Source organism: Lonchura striata, chromosome Z (genome assembly GCF_050655825.1).
Source record: "Lonchura striata isolate lonStrDom1 chromosome Z, ASM5065582v1, whole genome shotgun sequence".
Lineage (NCBI taxonomy): Eukaryota > Metazoa > Chordata > Aves > Passeriformes > Estrildidae > Lonchura > Lonchura striata.
In genome coordinates, this window is record NC_140740.1 from 52,083,081 (window position 1) to 52,101,194 (window position 18,114).

The 18,114-nt window shown below is 37.5% G+C and overlaps 1 protein-coding gene across 6 annotated transcripts in view; it reads left to right on the forward strand.

Moving 5' to 3' along the window:
- GHR (growth hormone receptor) overlaps positions 1–18,114 on the forward strand; it is a 147,102-nt gene that overhangs the window by 54,584 nt on the left and 74,404 nt on the right. The gene's annotated exons all lie outside the window — the stretch shown is intronic.

An 18,114-nucleotide genomic window follows, 5' to 3' on the forward strand; every position in this document is an offset into this window, starting at 1 on the left:
ATAAGTGAATAGCATTTTAGTTTCAATTTCATAATCCATAAAACTGTTTTAATGGCTTTCCAACAGAGACATCACACAAGGTTTTTCTTTTTCTTGTACTTATTATATTGTATAATTGGTTTCTGGTAATATCAAAACACTAGGAAATCTCCCTCAATAATGTAATTAATCTCTAAATGTTACAATTTAGTCTTAGCAAGGTCTGTTTTCCCAGAACCTCATATTTAATATGAAGACATTTTGAATTGTGTGTGCACATCTTGGTGCTGTCCTGTGGTTCTGGCAGTCAGTACAGTATTCAAATCACAATACCTAGTGCTTGCAACACCTCAGCTTTTGATGGCCACCACTGTGTCACTGTGCAGGTGTGTCTGGTAATTGCAGAAGTTAATGGCATTCAAAAGCTTATAAATACAAAGCAGCTTCCTCAAAAGTGTGTTGGGGTTCCACCTTGTATTAAAAATAACAGCAGCCAAACTAAAAAACTTAAGGCTTGGCTCTAATGGTTCAAATTTTCAGAAGGTGAGCTTTCAAGTCTAACTGCTTTTATGTAAAAATATCAATTACCACTACTACTAGAATATGTGTAAGTAGTACCTAAATACAAAAATAAAACCAAAACCCATTATATATATTGAATTTACTAGGTGCTTCTTAAAACAAAATGGCTGCATTAAGTGTGAGCTGTATTCAGCATGAGTCTGCAGTGGGAAAATACCTGAAATCTATCCATTTTTTTTCCAGCATATCTATCAAAATCCCCTGGAATATTATTCAGAACTCATATATACTATGTGTAGGCTGCGTCTATGGAAGCTGAGTGGCTCCTGATGCCTCCTCTGGTACCTGATGCAAATGCCATATGCCTGTCCTGTCAGGGCTGCCAGCACCTGTCCCCCTGTGCAGTCCAGAGAGAGAACAGAGCTTTCGGCCTCAGTGTAGGTGGTGCAGCTACTGAATTTTGCTTATAAATGATTTGGATGGTGAATCAATAATAAAGAAGTCACGTAGTGTAGTTCTTGTTGGAGTATTTGGTTTGCCACAAGCCCAGTCTCTACAGATGATGATAGATCTGTGCCTTTCAGTGAGAAAGTTTGTGTTGCACAGAAGGTAAATAGAGGTTGTGGAAGTTTTTGAGTTTATTCATGCTGTTGACCCATAGTTAATGAGCAATTCATCCTGGCTCTGTTGAATAGCAAATTAATTTGCATCATTCTGTGTTTTCTTTCTAAAGCTGGCAGCTGGCAAGTAATTGACTTTCAAAGCAGGGGTCTAAATGTAAAGGAATATGAATAAAAGAAACTGACTTGTATGAATATAGCATTGAAATACCAGGATTTTTGGGGAGAACAGAATAAGATAATACAATTGAAAATAATGGTGGTTGATGTTAAACAAAAGGATCGTAATTTGTACCTCTGTGGCATGTTTTTCATATGCTTTTGAAATACCTGAAATACATGTTCTCCAAAAAGAACAAACACATGAGATTCTTCAAGATTTGAACTAGAAATAACAAGCTCAAGAATTGCAAGTGTTACTCTGGAAAACACTGATAATTCTGTGGGCATGTGACCTTTGTCTTCAGAAGCCTAAGAATGTTTGTCTATTATTTGTCCGGCTCTTTAGCTATGTCTGGGCTGTATAACACATACCATTGTGAGATACTATTCTTTTTAATATTACAGACCCTTATTTTTTTGCTAAACACTATTTAAGGAGATCATTAATCCCTGATGTTTTCAGTGAAGGATAAAGTAAGTATATGACAGATAGAGAACAGCAGGAAAAGACCTTGAAGCAAAAGTGTAAGGGCTCTGTTCTCTTTTATTAAGAAGACGCAAAGACTTCTCATCACAATCAAAACTTTTCCTAAAATGTGAACATAATCTTTTCCCATATTGATTTGGTTGGTTTATTTAAACTGGACATTCATGTAAAATTCTTAAGCATTTATACATTTGAACTAGTGAAAATAAGGGAAATTAGCTTGAGTTCTTTATTCTTCATTTGAAAACTGCTGTAGCAAAGCCAGCTGAGATTTCTATGATGTTTTATATCTCCATAATAATTTCAGCTGAGTAGGGATCTGGTCACAACATGTTTGCTCTCTGGTATTAACTTAACTGTTTCAGTTTTCTTCTGCAGTTAAAGCCAAATCAGTGTCTCTTGATGATTCTACTGACAATAATGCTCTTTAAATGACCACACTTTGCTTATTTGGTGCTTTGAAGTACCTGTTTCATTGTTGTAGTGCAGCAGACCCTTATGCTCCCACAGCTGCCAGCATTAGAGAGGTTTTTGCAGAGGATGGTACTGCTCACCTGGATGTTCGTATCTTCCCATACACTAACCTTTCTTGAGTCTTCATATTTATTTAATTGAAGGTAAATTTTCAAGTTGTTGCTGCGTTTAAGAGTAGCTAATAGTGATGCTGTTTGCAAAATCTTCATTTTACTCGAGACATTTCTGCAACTACAGTTGTGGAAGGTTTGGTGTTCTGGGCTGTTCCCTTGATGCTTTAGGCAGATGTAACTTGCGTTTAACAGGGGCAAGCCACAAAATTGCTGGATGAAATCCCAAACACATAGTAAAAAAGTGGGAAATATATCTCTGAGAGATTGTTGTCTCTCCAGTGTCAGAACCATAGTAAAGCAAACCTGATTGTGAAGAGAGGATTTGAGCAGCAGCAGAGAAGCTACACACACCATTCATGTCATTTTTCACCCACAGCTAGGCAGGGCAGTATGTAAATATGGACTAGTGTCTGCCACTGTTGCCATGCCATGCCATGCCCTTGCTTGGATAGGAAAGAATATGATTAGTATGAACCATCAACTTCCTTCACTGCAATTCTTAGATCTGTGGTTTATTAAATATCAAGATTCCTTAGTAAAAGTGCCAAGTGACCCCGGTTTTTTTCTCAGTTATTTTATAGAGCAAGTACTGCTAGGCTGCTTACCTGGTGTGATTCATCATTTTTTCCTCAAGGTGATGCATAAAGAAAGCTTTATTGTACATCACTCTAGCTCAACATAATACCATGGTGACAAGAGTGCAGCAGTGTTTATTGTAATATTCTGTTTCACAGCTGCATATTAGTTATGTGGAATTAGCTTATTAATGTTGATGAGAAATCTCATCCAAAAAGTGAGTGTAAGAAAAGAATGACCTTTTACACTTCTGGCTGGTTCATCATGCATGCATACAAAAAGATCTTGCCATAATTCACGATCCTAACATGGCAGAGAAGCAGGTATCTGGCTGGTGTTAGCTTTGGCAGTTGGTTTCTTTGTAGCTTAGAGTCTTAATTAAACCTTTGAGAGCCTGAGGGATTACTTAAGCATACATGCAATTATCTTAGTGTTCAGGAATTTTATATGTTTATTTTTAAAGATCTTCATTCCTTTTCTAGGACTGGAATGGAAAAGAATATATTACCATAAAAGTTTTAAAAATTATATTTATGCATAAAATGCATGTTGTAAGGGATAAAGGATTTATCTCTGGGGCTCAGATTAGGAATTATATTCACAATATTCTTCCTGCTGCTATTCCCTGCTGGATTTCTTCATCTGATAATATTACTGTTTAGGAAGTGGTGACATATGCATGTAACAAGTTAATTGTAAAAGCCCAAAAGGGGTAATTTGATTGTGCTACTGAAACAATAGTAGTCAAGCATTCTGGTCTGCGGTTGCCAGTTTTAAATTACTACGATTGTTGTAAATCATACAAAGGAATTGTGGGAAACAGAACTTTCAGCTTTTCATTAGAAATGCCCCATTTTCTGTCCAAAATCACTCGGCCATCTGTCTAACAGACTGCAGTGGTGCTTCACAGACCATTCCTTCAGCAACCCAGGGCAGTAAGAGTGGTGTGAGGGATCATTCCTGAGTATTGCAGCATCTTTGAAATCTTAACTATGTAGGTTTGTGGCTATGAACTGAGTCCACTTTTCAGTGTAAATGATGCATAAGCAGGTACTAGCGATTTTTCATGTTAGGAACGCCACATATGTTTCACATACACATAATTAGCTAGTTAACACTGAAAACAAAAAGAGCATTTTATATGCCCTCTTCTTTGCTGTATAAGAGACACTTTGACGCGCCTATCCCTTGCAGCACCCCAACACCAGGCTAGCCTAGATATTCGGGGCCTTGAGGGAAGGCAGGTCAGGAGTTGGGCAAAGATTCAAAAGAGGCTCCAGTTCCCTGATGTAGTTGTCCAGCTGTTTATTCCATGAGATGTGGGGGAAAAGAGAGAGAACAGGAAGGGACATGGCCTTATCTAGGCTCTGGACAGGGAGGGCTTTCTGGCTCTCCACCAACCCCATCAGAGCAGGAAGGAGGGGACCACACTTAACCAGATCCCAGTCACAGGGGTCCCTGGAAGTGGAGAAAGCATAGCCCGAGCACACTGTAACAATGCTTCTTCTTTTTACTTTAAAAAAAAATAGGATCCAACTCCAGCGTACCTGAACTAATGTATTCTCTTCCCTTGTGTAATTTCACTAATGTATCAGAGGACCTGGGAGTATCCTGGAGAAACATTATGGAGAATCAGACAGGAAAATACCACACTCTAAAGATTTCGAGTAGTGTGTAGGGGGAAATAAGTGTCAATTTTAAAATGAAGTCTTAATATCTCAAATTTTCAAGCTTTTTATTTTACATGTTCATGTTATCCATGTTGTTGGTATTGGACTGAGATGCAGGCTATTCCCAGGAAGCCCTACTCTTGTTGTACATACTCTGTGTTTGCCCTATGGTGGAGAGGGGAAAGTAGTTCATACTGCTTGTAGTTCATAATGCTGGGGTGTTTAACAAAATGGCACTTGAAGATAATTAGATTTTGTTGAATGAGTTCTGAGCTAGGACAGTGAAGAAATTTAGTTGGTAAGTGACTGAATTGCTGGTTCAATGTGTATATAGCCCTACTAGTTGTTTTTGCTGTCTAAAAATGAAGGAAGTTGTACGAATAATGCCAAAATCACTATTCTCCAGTTGAAGTGAGTAGTATTTGGGTTATAAGACATTCCTAATGCTTAAATCTGCCCTGATCCTTCCTGTGACATTTGTACCACTTGAGCACATCATATGGCCACAATGTGTATGTGTGGGAGTTGAGATTTCCAGGATGTTAGTGCCTACATCTGTCAGAAATATGTGAAATGTTCTGGGATTCCTAATCTATTGTTTCTGCCTACCACATTTCACTAATTCTGCTTTGTTTTGTACCTGCTCTTCTTCTTTAAAAATAAAAAGGAAAGAAAATCCTTATTGAAAGGTTTCTCTGCAGAACTTTACATCTGCCTAAGTACACATGGCATGGAAATATGTTCCTATCAGAGGAAAAAAATACAACAGCCATTCTAATAATAAGCACAAATTATTATGAAAGGTAGGCATTTGCCATTTTATTTTTAAAAATGCATATTTAGGAAGTAATATAGATAGAAGCCATCTATATCTCAATGCCATTAACTGTAGAGTAACTGATGTGTTTTGATTAATCAGAAGCTAGTGTGATTTTGTTCTTAGTATGGAGAAGGCTACTATCATTTAAAAGCATTAGCTATTTGTGCTTATCAAGTATTAGCAGTGGTAGTGAAATGCCTTCCGATTGCCTTAATTTACTATTATTTTGGCATCATATAAAAGAAACAAAGTAGTTTCCAGTGAAGAACTCATTATATCAGATAGGCGCTTCAAATTTCCCTTCGTGTTCTTTTGTGTTGACCTGGCAATAAAAATCCTGTTCTTCAGCTGTATGCAGTCTTTCGCTAAAAATAAGATCAGTGCTTTATGTACTCTTAACTTGATTTTCTTCTTTGTGAAGCTTTAAGCTGTTCAAGTAATTTATTTCTGGCAAGAATTTCCTTTTTTTTTTTAATTACTTGAGCAAATGATTTATTTACATTTGCTTTGTGTTTTAAATATTATCTTTCATTTTGACTGTCCTTTAACCTTTTGAAGTAAGATTTCAGTAAAATTTTAAATAACATCTTCAAACACTAATACTATTATTACCTTTTTATATAATACTGCAGTGGGCACTAAGTTCCATGGAAAGAAAAGAAAATTTTTGCAGACTTTCATTGCATCTCACTTCTGTTAAAGTCAGTTTGGGCTTACAGTTATTTTCAACTTATTCACAGCTGTATTTTTCAGTGTGGCAAGAGAAATTGATTTGGAGTTAGAAGTACGAGGAGTGTGCTCAGTCAGAGGAATTTACATATATGCAAAGCTGCTTTTTCTGGGTGAGACTTCCAAAAGATAGTAGGGAAGGAGGGAGCACTGTGAGTGTGAAAGTGAGGAGCTAAAATGAAAGCCATCACAAAAAACCAGATTTGTGGAGTTCAATCAGAACAGTGAGCAAAGGAGACTAAGGCAGAATTAAGATTCTGATTTGTTTTCCAAAAATAGATCTTCAGGAACTTTCTTGAGGTGCAAAAGATCCATATTTTAAAGTTAGCCCACAAACTGGATGATTAGACTTTTAGTGAGTGGATGCATTTGGCTTCATGAGTATGAGGTGAAAAATGTAGGAAGATTTATGACAGTTCTGGGCTGGTAGAGAATTTTGTAAGATGAGAAATACTGAACATATTTATAATGGAAAATTAGAGCCCTAGAGTGAAAGGTCAGAAAACAGCATGAGGGAGAGGAAGAGAGGAGTACTGGGACAGAGAGCAAGAGGAGGGATATGAAGAATTTAGAGTAGACAAAAAAAATTTCATCTACTTAATACTTGAGAGAAATCTTCAGGCACTTTCAATACTAATCCACTCCTTTCCTCCTTTCTCCAAAAGGAAAGATACCAGAGGGGAAAAGTAGTAGATGAGTTGTACTGGCTGGTGATGTTGTGGCAGCACTGGGACAATGGCCCATTTGGAGTAGCTGTGTGGCAGCTCCCTGATGTATTTTACCTGTGCTGTTCAGAGATCTCTCAGTAAAGCAGGAGATTGATGTGACCTATAGTTACCTTCTCTTTCCTGGGCTCTTCCTTAGAATGGCTTGAATATTGACTCATAGAAAGAACACAGAGTTTGTTCAGTGTTCTCCATAATACCCCTGGAGCACTTTTTGGATACCTAGAAAAGAAGCTGAGCCTCTGTAGCAGAGCGACACCGCCCATGCAATCTGAATGATGCTATCCTTGACTCATTGCCCATGTGGGAAGAGCTGATCTCTGGGCCAGCCTGGAGATGAGCTGTTGATCAGTACAGACTGTGCTGTACAAAACTGTGAGTTTTGTTGGTCTGTTCTGAATCTTCCTTGGTTATTTTGAAAATTTTGCCATAGAGTATTTTCTGGCTCATGGTGAATAAGAAATCCAAATTTTCGTATGTGACATCCAGCCACCTCACCAGCATATCTACCCTACCAGGCTTTAATGTCCTCTGTCTCACCCTGCCTGTGCAGTCATCCTTGTCCCTTTGAACTATTTATAATAGTGAATATTTTATTACTCATTTTATCTACACATGTTTAATTCCACCCTCTTCTTAGGCTTTGTTACACTCTTAATTCTTCTCACTTAATTTTTGTAATGCACAGGGAGTATCATTTGAGCTCTTTCTTGCACTGTCAGAGTTGAATTCATCTGTACTCATTCAGGTATGTTCTTATTCACACTTCTCTATTGACAAGTCTAGTTCTCAGAGATGATAGGACCCACCATGTCCTAAAAAGCTGGAAGATTCTTAGGAGTCATTCATCAAGAGTATGAACTCCCTTTGAAGGATGGGGCTGGGGGCCATGACATGTATTCTACCTGCCAGTCTTGATATTTGCTGTATCAAGTCATTGTGACAACTGTGACGTTCTGACAGAGTGGGTCTGTGGTATGCTTATGAGAAAAAGGGGATGTATTTTTAGCTTGAAACTGGTTTTCCTATGTAAATTATTTAAGTAAATCAGTTAATTGTTGGGGTGATTTCTCCTGATGGACCTCACGTCAGCTGTGGTTACAGGAATGGATTGCTATCAGTAGGAAATGCTCTCACAGGATATATCTCTTCCTACTTAAGTATTCTGTGCACTAGCTTTCACAGGTAAATTAGGATAGCTGATTCTGTCTGCTGGGTCCTCTGCAGGCTGATACTCAGAGCCAACAGATTCATGGCATGGTAACTGCCTCTTGCTTTGGTATTCAGATGTGACTTTATGTGATAATTTTATTTAAAAATCACGAGTTTGGAGAATACTCACTGTCATGAGAAGCATTTTCAGTTTCTCACACTGCTACTACAACTGAAATTTCTGGAAACAATTGCTTTCTTTTTTAGGTATTTGAATAATCAGCTACCAAAGTAAGCCGTATTTCATAAAAAACTTCAATCATTCATTGATCTAAAGTTCCAAGTGATAAAATTACTGAAATGGTCTGATATCAGCATGTGGTCTGAGGACTTCGTGCTACTTTAGAAGGAAACAAAGCACTCTAAAAATTGCATAAAACCATATCTACACTTTTTATATCAGATCTGTGATGAAATTCTGAAATGCTACTTTTATCTTTATAACCATTATTGTGAGTTTTAAATCTGACAGTGATCAATTCCATAATTTATATTGCCCTGCTAATCTTAACTGCTGTCCACTGTGCAAGGCAAGGTAGCATGCACTGTAGGAGGAACAAGTTGAATTGAAAGTTATTTGAAATATGCTGCCCTCTTTTTTTTGTTGTTTTCCTCTTTTTTTTTTTTTTTTTTTAACCCAGGGTTTATTTTCAGTACAACTTTTTTTTTTTTAGTTTTCACTTTTTTCATTCTGAGTTTGGTATATTATTTTTCTTAAATCATGTTCAGGTTTTATTTCCAGAAAGTTGACCTCATTGTTCTTTGTACCCAGTACAGAACTGCTTACAGAAATAGATGCTTGTAAATAATCTTTTCATCAGCTCACATTGTAAAAAATTAAACTCTTGATCCTTCATCTGGGTTCTTAAACACTGACAAGGTAAATTAGAGCTTCATAAAATTAATGATTCAGGAAAATGAGGATTCAAGTTTATAATAATGGGTGAAGGAGTGAATTGGACTCTGCATTAAACTTATTATTAAGTGAAACAACAAGGAAGCATAATTTGCATCTGTATAAATGCACATACTTTGTAGGAATCAGTAGTTGTTATGCCCAGAAGCATTGTTTGTAACATCTACTCAGTTACTGTCAGCATCAGTTAGTCCACTATGATGAAACTTGTGAAATAACCTGAGATTAGGGAGAATTAAAAACCCCACATCTCTTTGTTTAGGTTCTTTTTCTGTTGTAAATATTTAGGAATCCTTGATAACTTGCAAGTTACTTCTGTACTGAGTGAATTAAATTTACAAACACATTAGTGAATATACCTTAGAAATGCAAGAAAACTGCAAATCCCTTTGTTTTTAATGACATAATTTACCCTAAAGATATAACTGTATCATAAGGAAGCTATTAGAGATTATCTGATTATGCATATTTGGAATCTCTTTAGTGAAGCTTTATGATGTCTGCATATGAAATGGGAAGAGGAAGCACTCTCCATTTCTTTTAATTGAAAGTGTTAAGTACTTGAGTTTACTTGATTGTCTTTTGCGATTATTCAGTATTTTTGTTGTGAACTGTATAAACAAACATGACAGAGTTGGCAATAAATACCTATATGAAATAAATATAGGTATGTAAATACATAAGTAATTTTATATTCCTAATTCAGTCTAATACTGGCTGCAGGCTGGAAGCTGAGTCCTGCCATCAATGGTGTTCCTGCCAACTGCTGAAAATAGGCCTCTTTGAATTCCTGAGTCTGATTTAAGATTGTTGATTTAATATTTTTAGAAGAAATAACAAGCCTAAATCAATGGAGAAGGACTTGGCTGGAGATCTGAATTGCACAAGATACATGTTCTCACTTGAGACCTCAGGTATAACAGACTCTGGAGGAATTCTCCATCCCATTCCTATGTAAATTCTGACCCCATCCCCAGAAAAAAGTCCTGCTAGAGATACTTTCTGTTCCTTAGTTAGCCACAGGTAAAGAAACCTTAATTTTTTATACTGATGGTCTTTTAGTTGAGCTCAATTTTTCATTGGGTGGATAACGTTGTCTTGCTCTTTTCTTGAGATATATCAAAAAGACTTCAAGCTAAAGAGGCAGTGTGGATGCAAATGTACATGAAAATCAGAAGCAGAATTTAAGACAAAGTAAATGATGGCTATAACAAGAACTTGCAACATGAAACGGAAACTTGTATTGTATGCATAAATCCTTTAATTTAAATGTATACATACATGCAAGCCCAGGCAGTCTTAGGAAAGATGAATGGAAGGGTATGAATTAAATGTTCAGATTTTCCTACTGCCTCATTGTGATTGACTTCTAAGAAGGAATTCTGGAGCTGTGTTCCTTCTTCTATTCATCTAATAAAAGAATAATAGAGTATTTAAAATAGAATAGAAGAAAAATATATCATCTACTCTAAAGTGTCCTTGTTGTATAGGCTTCAGAAATTGAGGCATAAAATGTCTTTTCTGGGTCGCACCTCTTTCTATGGGTGATACAGGCCAGTAATGCCATGTATAATCTTCATTGAGTTAAGGAACTGAATTGGAGATCTCCCCAGAAGAAATGTTGGGCTCTGAAAAAAATATTAAATATCTTGCTTGAGACCTTTAAAAGATTTGCTTGTTTTTTCCTGATCTATTAACTTCTTAGTTGTAGGGTCATTCTTCAGATTTAGATTTTAGAAAGTAGAAATTTTGAAAGTTTGAAGAAAGAGAAGACTAAAACCAACAAAAAAATGTTTCTTCTTCAGCAATTTTCAGAGTTTGGAAAACAGCTATTAAAAGCCTTAGCATATATGGCTCCTGTGGCTTTGTTAAACAGACATCTCTCTAGCATTAAGAGTATTTGTTTTCCAAAATTGTGGAGGATTACCACAATAGAAATATATTTAGAATATGAAAATACATAAAGTACGTATGTAGCTTGCAACAGAGGGCAGTAGAAAAGCCACAACTAAGATGTAAATCCTAGTGGCTCGTTTGCCTGTTACATGATACCTCAGTGGTGATTATTGATGAACAAAATTAAGACCAGTATGTTATAAAAACAAAATATTTATTTTGAACATGATTAGTACATTCACATATTCCAGCAGTATTTGAGGCCACAAGTATCTCAGCATATTGCAGGAACATCGTGAGGCCTGGATGCCTAACTCAGCCCTTGGCTGGGCATCTAGAGTAGATGGAAGGGCTGCATTTTAGCCCTTCAGCCCTAGATGCCTGTGCACTTCCCAGCCACACTTTTCACTCCTGGCTGACTTCAACACCTCAGCAAACTTCTGTACACCCCTTTCTTTAGTGCTTACTCTATTCACAGGCGCTCCTTGATAGCACCAGTCACACAGACTTTGGAGCTGTATGCTCAGTGATGTAGGTTTTAGGCATTGCTCTGTGTAGTCAAGTGATGTCCAGATTCCCCTGACTGCGGAAGCTCTGAGGAAGTGCGGTGCAGGACTGAAAAGCTGGGAACATATTTCAGAAGTGTAGAACGATCAGCCCATTATGCTACACACTTTTGAGTGAAACTCAAAATACTCAGTAACTCATGAAGAGCAACATTTCTTGTGTCAGTGAAATCTGAGCCCTGTTAAGCTGAAATGGCAAATGTTAGCTTTTTTGAGGGAAAAGAAGTGATAGTGAGGGAGGAAACAGAGTAGCTGTTTTGGCGTATGACAATATGGGCTTTTGTATTTGCTCTTGAATGAAGAGAACGTTGAAGAAAGTAACCACTCAAAGGTAACATTTTGTTTGAAAGTGACCAATTTGTAGAATTTGTAAATCCAGTCATTTAAACATTAGGAATGTTTAGTGTAGCAGCTGCAAGATTTAATGGCCAAACTAAACTCAAACATAGCAGTGATGGAGAGAAGGTAAATTTGCTGCTATCCCCTAAATCTCCCTCCTTTGTTCTCAAGAACGATGTGCTAAAGGTTGCACCGTGGAAATGGGAGCCCTGGAGGTTTCATCTTTGCCTGAGCTACTTACTTAGGCACCAGTAAGCCTAACATAACATTTGTATCACTGAGTTATAAGCCCTGAACTTCAAAGCATAAAGTGTTTACCCACTGTGCTGGTTAGTCATGAGCTTTTTTGATCCAATAAACACTGTTTGTATGTTTCTGTATTAACAGTTTGCCAAGTTACTCTATACACTGTGTCATTTCTTAGAGCAGTGACAATTTTGGCAGCATACATTTATCAGGTGATTTTCTGAAAATGCTGTTCAAAAATTTTGTAATTTTTTCTTCTCCCTTTTTACAGTATTAGTTCTGTGAACCATAGTTTTTATTCTTGCTTTAGTTAGTATTGATAGATTTGCTTTTCCATATCAACTGACATTTTATGTGCCTACTGAGAAATGTTTAATCAAAAAGGAGATTAATTAAATTGCATTAATTACATTAAGTGGTCTGGTTGTGAAGAACAAGATTGGACCAGATAATGTCTGACAGTGTTGCACTGCCTGATTTTCTCCATTTCTGTTACACAGGTTACCAGTAATTTGTTTACTTGAAAAGCAAATTGAAGTGATGGAGATTTTTTAAAATTAATATTATTCATCTTCTAGTAAATTCCAGCTTTCATTTTGTTTCATCCTTGTAAAAGAGTTTTTGTTCCTTATTTCTATTTTTGATTCCTCAGTATCTTTTACATTTCATTGAAGAGCAATCCAGTGCTTATTTTTTCTGCCACATATGGATTATGATCAGGTACAGTAATGCATTATGTATTTGTCTCAATAAATGGCTATTACCTTGATTATAAAAAGGTGCTCCAGACTTCAAACAATATTTTTATGTCCATGCTCTTTTGAAGTTGGTTAGTCTTTCAAGTGTGGACATAAGAAGTCTACAATAATCCAGTAATAGATATTTTTTCTAATCTTTTCCTTGGCATTTTCCTGTTAATTTATCAAAAGACTTTTCCTTTTAAGTTACTGATATGTCAGCAACAGTTTCTAATAGATTTCTGGATTTCCAGCTTCCCAGATCTCAAAATACTTTCTATAAACATTGACTAAACTATTCTTCATAGCAATCCTCCAACACAAAAAGATAATTAGCTGTAGCTGGGAAGAGGATTTATTTCAATTAAGGAAGGCAGTCTAAATTTCTGGATACCACAAGAGCTGTCTTGTTTGTAAAGTGAAATTAGATGGATTTCTGTTTGCATCCTTTACAATACTGGTGGTTTCTTTCAAAAGGCCAAAGAGGCATATTAATTCCTATATTTGGCCCTGCACCGCAGCATAGACCTCCTGAGTTGTCCTGTCCATATATACACTTGTAACTGTAATGCAATGGAAAGCATAAATTCATCTTTCATTCTACCATGATTGCCAAGAAAGCATCAGTTATTACTCAGCTTACTGCTACTAAGAAAATGTTCCGGTTATTGTTATGTCAAAGAGGCAAAGATTGCCAAGTCTGTAAAGGCAGAAATGTGGTTCAGTGAAGGATTTAAAGCATGAAGGGCAAGATTTATTGTTAGACTCCTAAAGACATGAATAGATTTGAGAGGGGGGTGGAAAAAAAATACTCTGATTTGGAACTAGAATGTGATCCCTTGTCTAGAGTAGATTGGTGAGACAAGTGTAAAGGTAAAACAGATTCAAAGTTTTGCTATCTGAATAGAAGAAAAAGGGAATGATGATGGAAGGTTCTGATGTGTTTTCTTAGTGTTTCCTTGAAGGAATTTAGGGAATTCCTGTGCAGGGGAGAAAGTTGATGAGAGAATTTAAAGAGTGAGTTCACAGTTGCAGAACATTATTTCAGCTGAGAATGTGAAATCCCATTACAAGTTTGAAGGTGAGAAGTTTGAACCAAAGAAAGAGCACAGAATCACAGAATACCCCTAGTTTTAAGGGACCTATAAGGATTGTTGAGTCCAACTCTGCCTCTCTCAGGACCATACAGAACTAAACCATATAACCAAGAATATTGTCCAGACAGTCCTTGGACCCCTGACATATTTGGTGCTATGACCAGGTGAGCCTCAGTAAAGAACATTTTTCTAATGTCAAACCTGGACTTCCCCAGTGCAGCGTCACTCCACTTCCTTGTGTCCTGGCACTGGTCACCACAGAGAGATCAGCACCTCCCCTTCTCTGCCCCCCAGGAGGAAAGTGTACCTTGCTGCAGGTAAGGTACACTTTCAGCCTTCTCTTCTCCAAGTTGAGCAAGCTGATTGACCTCAACTGGTCTTCATAAATCTTGTCCTGAAAGTGTTTCACCATCTGGGTCACCCTTCTTTGCACACACTTAAAGAATCTGATGCCATTCTTATACTGTGGCACCCCCAAGTGCCCCCAGCACTCGAGGTGAGGCTGCCCCAGTGCAGAGCAGAGCAGGACAATCCCCTCCCTTCCTGGCTGCTGATGCTGTGCCTGATGCCCCCAGGACAGGGTTGGCCCTCCTGGCTGCCAGGGCACTGCTGGCTCATGTTCAACTTGCCATAAAATGGCTGGAATGACTCAAAAGAGCATGTGAAGAGTTTGAGATAAATACTTCCAAAAGGTTTAGAAAACAGTTCAAGATTTTTAGCAAGTGTCACACATAATAGTTGATGCAATCTAGGGAAATAAAGTGCTTTTCAGATAAAATTAGAATACATCTCAGACAAATTGTTTTGTTTTCCTTTAAGATGTAGAGTAGTGATTTAACTAGAAATGGAAAGAAATAAAATACAAGAGAAACAGAATAAAGAGACAATTAGGATTCCTTAGATCAAATCTCAAAAGCACAAATGCTCTGGAAATAGGTGCCAGATTTCACAGGTGCCAGGAGTTCTCTTACACATCTCTTGGTAGCCGAGCTTAATGGAAAAGCAGGAACTCCTGGACATTCTTGTAGGACTTGTGAATCCATAGCATGTGTCTGCTTGGAAATAGTCCACTCCTTTTTGATGCATGCAATCACATGGTTTTTTTGCAATCTTTCTTCCAAAGCATGTAATTTATACCCTCCTCTTGTTTTGTCAGCTGCCTGTAACTTTTCAGTTACAGTTCAGTTGTAGAACTTGTAAAGCTAGTCATTTAAACATTAGGAATGCTTAGCGTAGCAGCTGCAAGATTTAATGGCCAAACTAAACTCAAACATAGCAGTGATGGAGATAAGGTTTTCTGTATGTAAATATGTAAATTGTGAATAATGGAATTACTGGCACTGGAAAGGATACCTGGATAGCATTTAGGCCAACCCTTGTGCTCAGAGCAAGATTTCATTAATGCAGTTGTGCTTTGAGTCCATTGGACTTCTGAGTACCCCCAGGCTCCACAACCTCTAAGCAGTCTCTTCTACTATTTTGTCTCCTCTTCAGTGAAAAAAGTCATTAATGGAGATTTAAGCAACAATTCCTTTTGGGCTGCTTCTTTAGTGGCTATGCCTCAGCTGGACTTTTTGCCATTGACTGAAATCCTTTGAGCGGGGCATTTCAGCCAGTTTTCAGTACATTTCACTAGTTTGTACTTCATCATTAAGGTTTTACATGGGAGAGGTTCAAAAGCCTTTCCAGCTTTCTTTTCAGCTCTGCATCTTTCCTTAGATGCATTTTTGAAGACCAAAAGAACTTCTGGCACATTTGAGTCCATTTAATCTTGTCCAGATTATTATTTTCTGGTAGGTTAGCTTAGGACATAATGAGAAGATAATAATGGGCAAAGATCCTCACATCCCAATTAAGGCACTGATGCATCTGGGTCTGTTTCTTATTTTGTGAAACAAACTAGTTTGGATGGGCCCTGTCAACTCAGTGCTGTAATCCTTTTGTTTGCCTTGTGGATTACAGTAATCAAACGTGCTTCTGGCAAAATGTGTGTTTCTGAAAAAAAGAGTTTCACCTGTGTCACTTATTCACATGAATCTGTGTTACCCTTTTGCAAAGCTGCAGTTTTTCCAAGAATCATTTTAAAGGGAGACTGCTAATCATTTTAACATCTGATTACCTTATGTACAGTAACGCCTGTTTTTCATACATACTGAACTGTCAGAGCCAAGTGCAAATATAGCTGATTTTGTGTTTATATGGCTGTTCTAAGCTGTTGGTGGTGGCATTTTTTTGTGCTATCATCCCTTGCTGCTGCCACAGCAGCATGATAGAATGACGTACTTCACCTGCAAAAGAGAAGCAATATCTTTGTTGAGGTAAAACAGCCATTTAACAAAGTTTGGTGGTAAATGCGTCAGCAGATTAACAGTATTTGATGGCAAGGTATACTTGATTGTTTACACCACAGAGGATCGGGTCAGACAAAACTGTCCAGACCATCCTGATGAGTCCCAGTGTTCAGATGACTCCCCCGGGTTCTAAATTTTCTGATGGGAGTTTAATTGTGGCTGGATCCAGACTTAGTCCTAGACTTCGTCAACAATATATGGCTAAAAGATTGTAGTTGCACAATCAATATTTTATGTCACTTGGGTAAAATTTTGAGGTTTAGCATGTTACTAATAACTTACTGAGAATCTTTTAAGGCAAGGAGTCTCTCAGCCCCAAGGATTAATGTAGAGAGGTGTCCTGAAGGGGAGCTCCTGGCACACAGCCCCTTCTGCATAGGAGAGCTGAACAAGCCTCAAGCTGTCCACTGTTTATGGAGTAAAATGATTGACTTATGGTCATATTTGCACAGCAGCCGTATTTCGTTTGGCGCATGCTCAACTAGCTCTCAGCTGTTGAACAAGACTCACAGGCCTTAGGTGTCAAGCAAGATTTATGGCCCTTAACTATTGTGTTGGTATCTGTGAGCCAGATGTAGCTGTCACAACCACCCCTGGTGGCTGTTGCACAAGCAAAAAACAGCAGGGGTTGGAGCACATCACCACAGCTGCCAAGAGTGAAACAAAATGTTCCGAGTACAATCAGGTAATCAAAAGTTAGAACATTTCCCTCTGTTGCCCATAAAGTAGCTGAGAGATCTTTTCTGCTGCTGAGCAGGATTTCAAAATATTTTGGAAGGACTACTGGAATCATTTTTTCTGTCCTATTGTAATAGGAGTCTGTCATATAAAGGTCATTTCCCCTTGTTAGTGCTACAGCAAGTGTTTTGAAAAAGGAATTTGTCAGTAGTCCGTAGTAGTTCACTTCAGTCAATAGTTGGCTTATACTTTATAACTTTGTTCCACACTATGTGGTCCTTTTATTTTTGGAAAGGAGAGTTGTGGCTCACTGCTCAGTTATTCTGTCTGAAATTCAGAGCTCTTTTAAAAGTCAGAAATTAAATTAAGACAAGACTCCTTGTAGAATTACGTATGAATGGAGGTCACAATCAGTTATATTCTCAGCCTGCTGAAATGTGAGCAGGCGCTTCCTAAAGAGTGTGATAATAGAATTTGGCAGAGCATATTATGAGGTAGACTAATGTAAAGACTAATAATGTAGGGACTTGCCTAATCCACTTGTTTCATGATGTGAACCAGGAGGGAACTCTGCTTGCAGGTTTTACTTTGGGTAACCATACAGAGGATGATTTTGTTTATGGTAATACAACATATTAATCATGCTTTTACATGGAAAGGGCTTTTTGTTTATTTCAAATGTCTGTTTAATTTTTCTCTATGTTGAAGGATTTTCATATTTGGCAGTTGGGGAGGGTATTGGTTTGGGTTTTTCAGTATAAATACAGAGGTGACAGCCTTTTAGACATTGCATTATATAAGGATTCCAGAGAAATATTGATGAAACTTTCACTTACAAGCACATTTTGCTTTCCTTTGTTTAATGATCCATCTGTACGTTAAAATTATACACATAACAGACAGAAAGTTTCCTGAGGGTACAAAAAGATTCTTACTACTTTGTTCAGCTAGTGCTAGCTCAGTAGAGGAAAATTCTCTTTTAAAATGTTACTTTTTTCTTATTCAGGCAGTGTGACCCTAGGCATTCAGTTTGCATGTACACAGTTTTTCTTTAGATGTTATTTGTGGGGTTTTGCAGACTGATTTTTTTTTACCCTGTGTTTTAAAGAGCTTGATACTGTGAATCTGGTTGGTTCTTTTTGTGGTCCCACCCACTAGAAACCAGATTATTGTGAATTATTCAAATAATGTGAGCACCA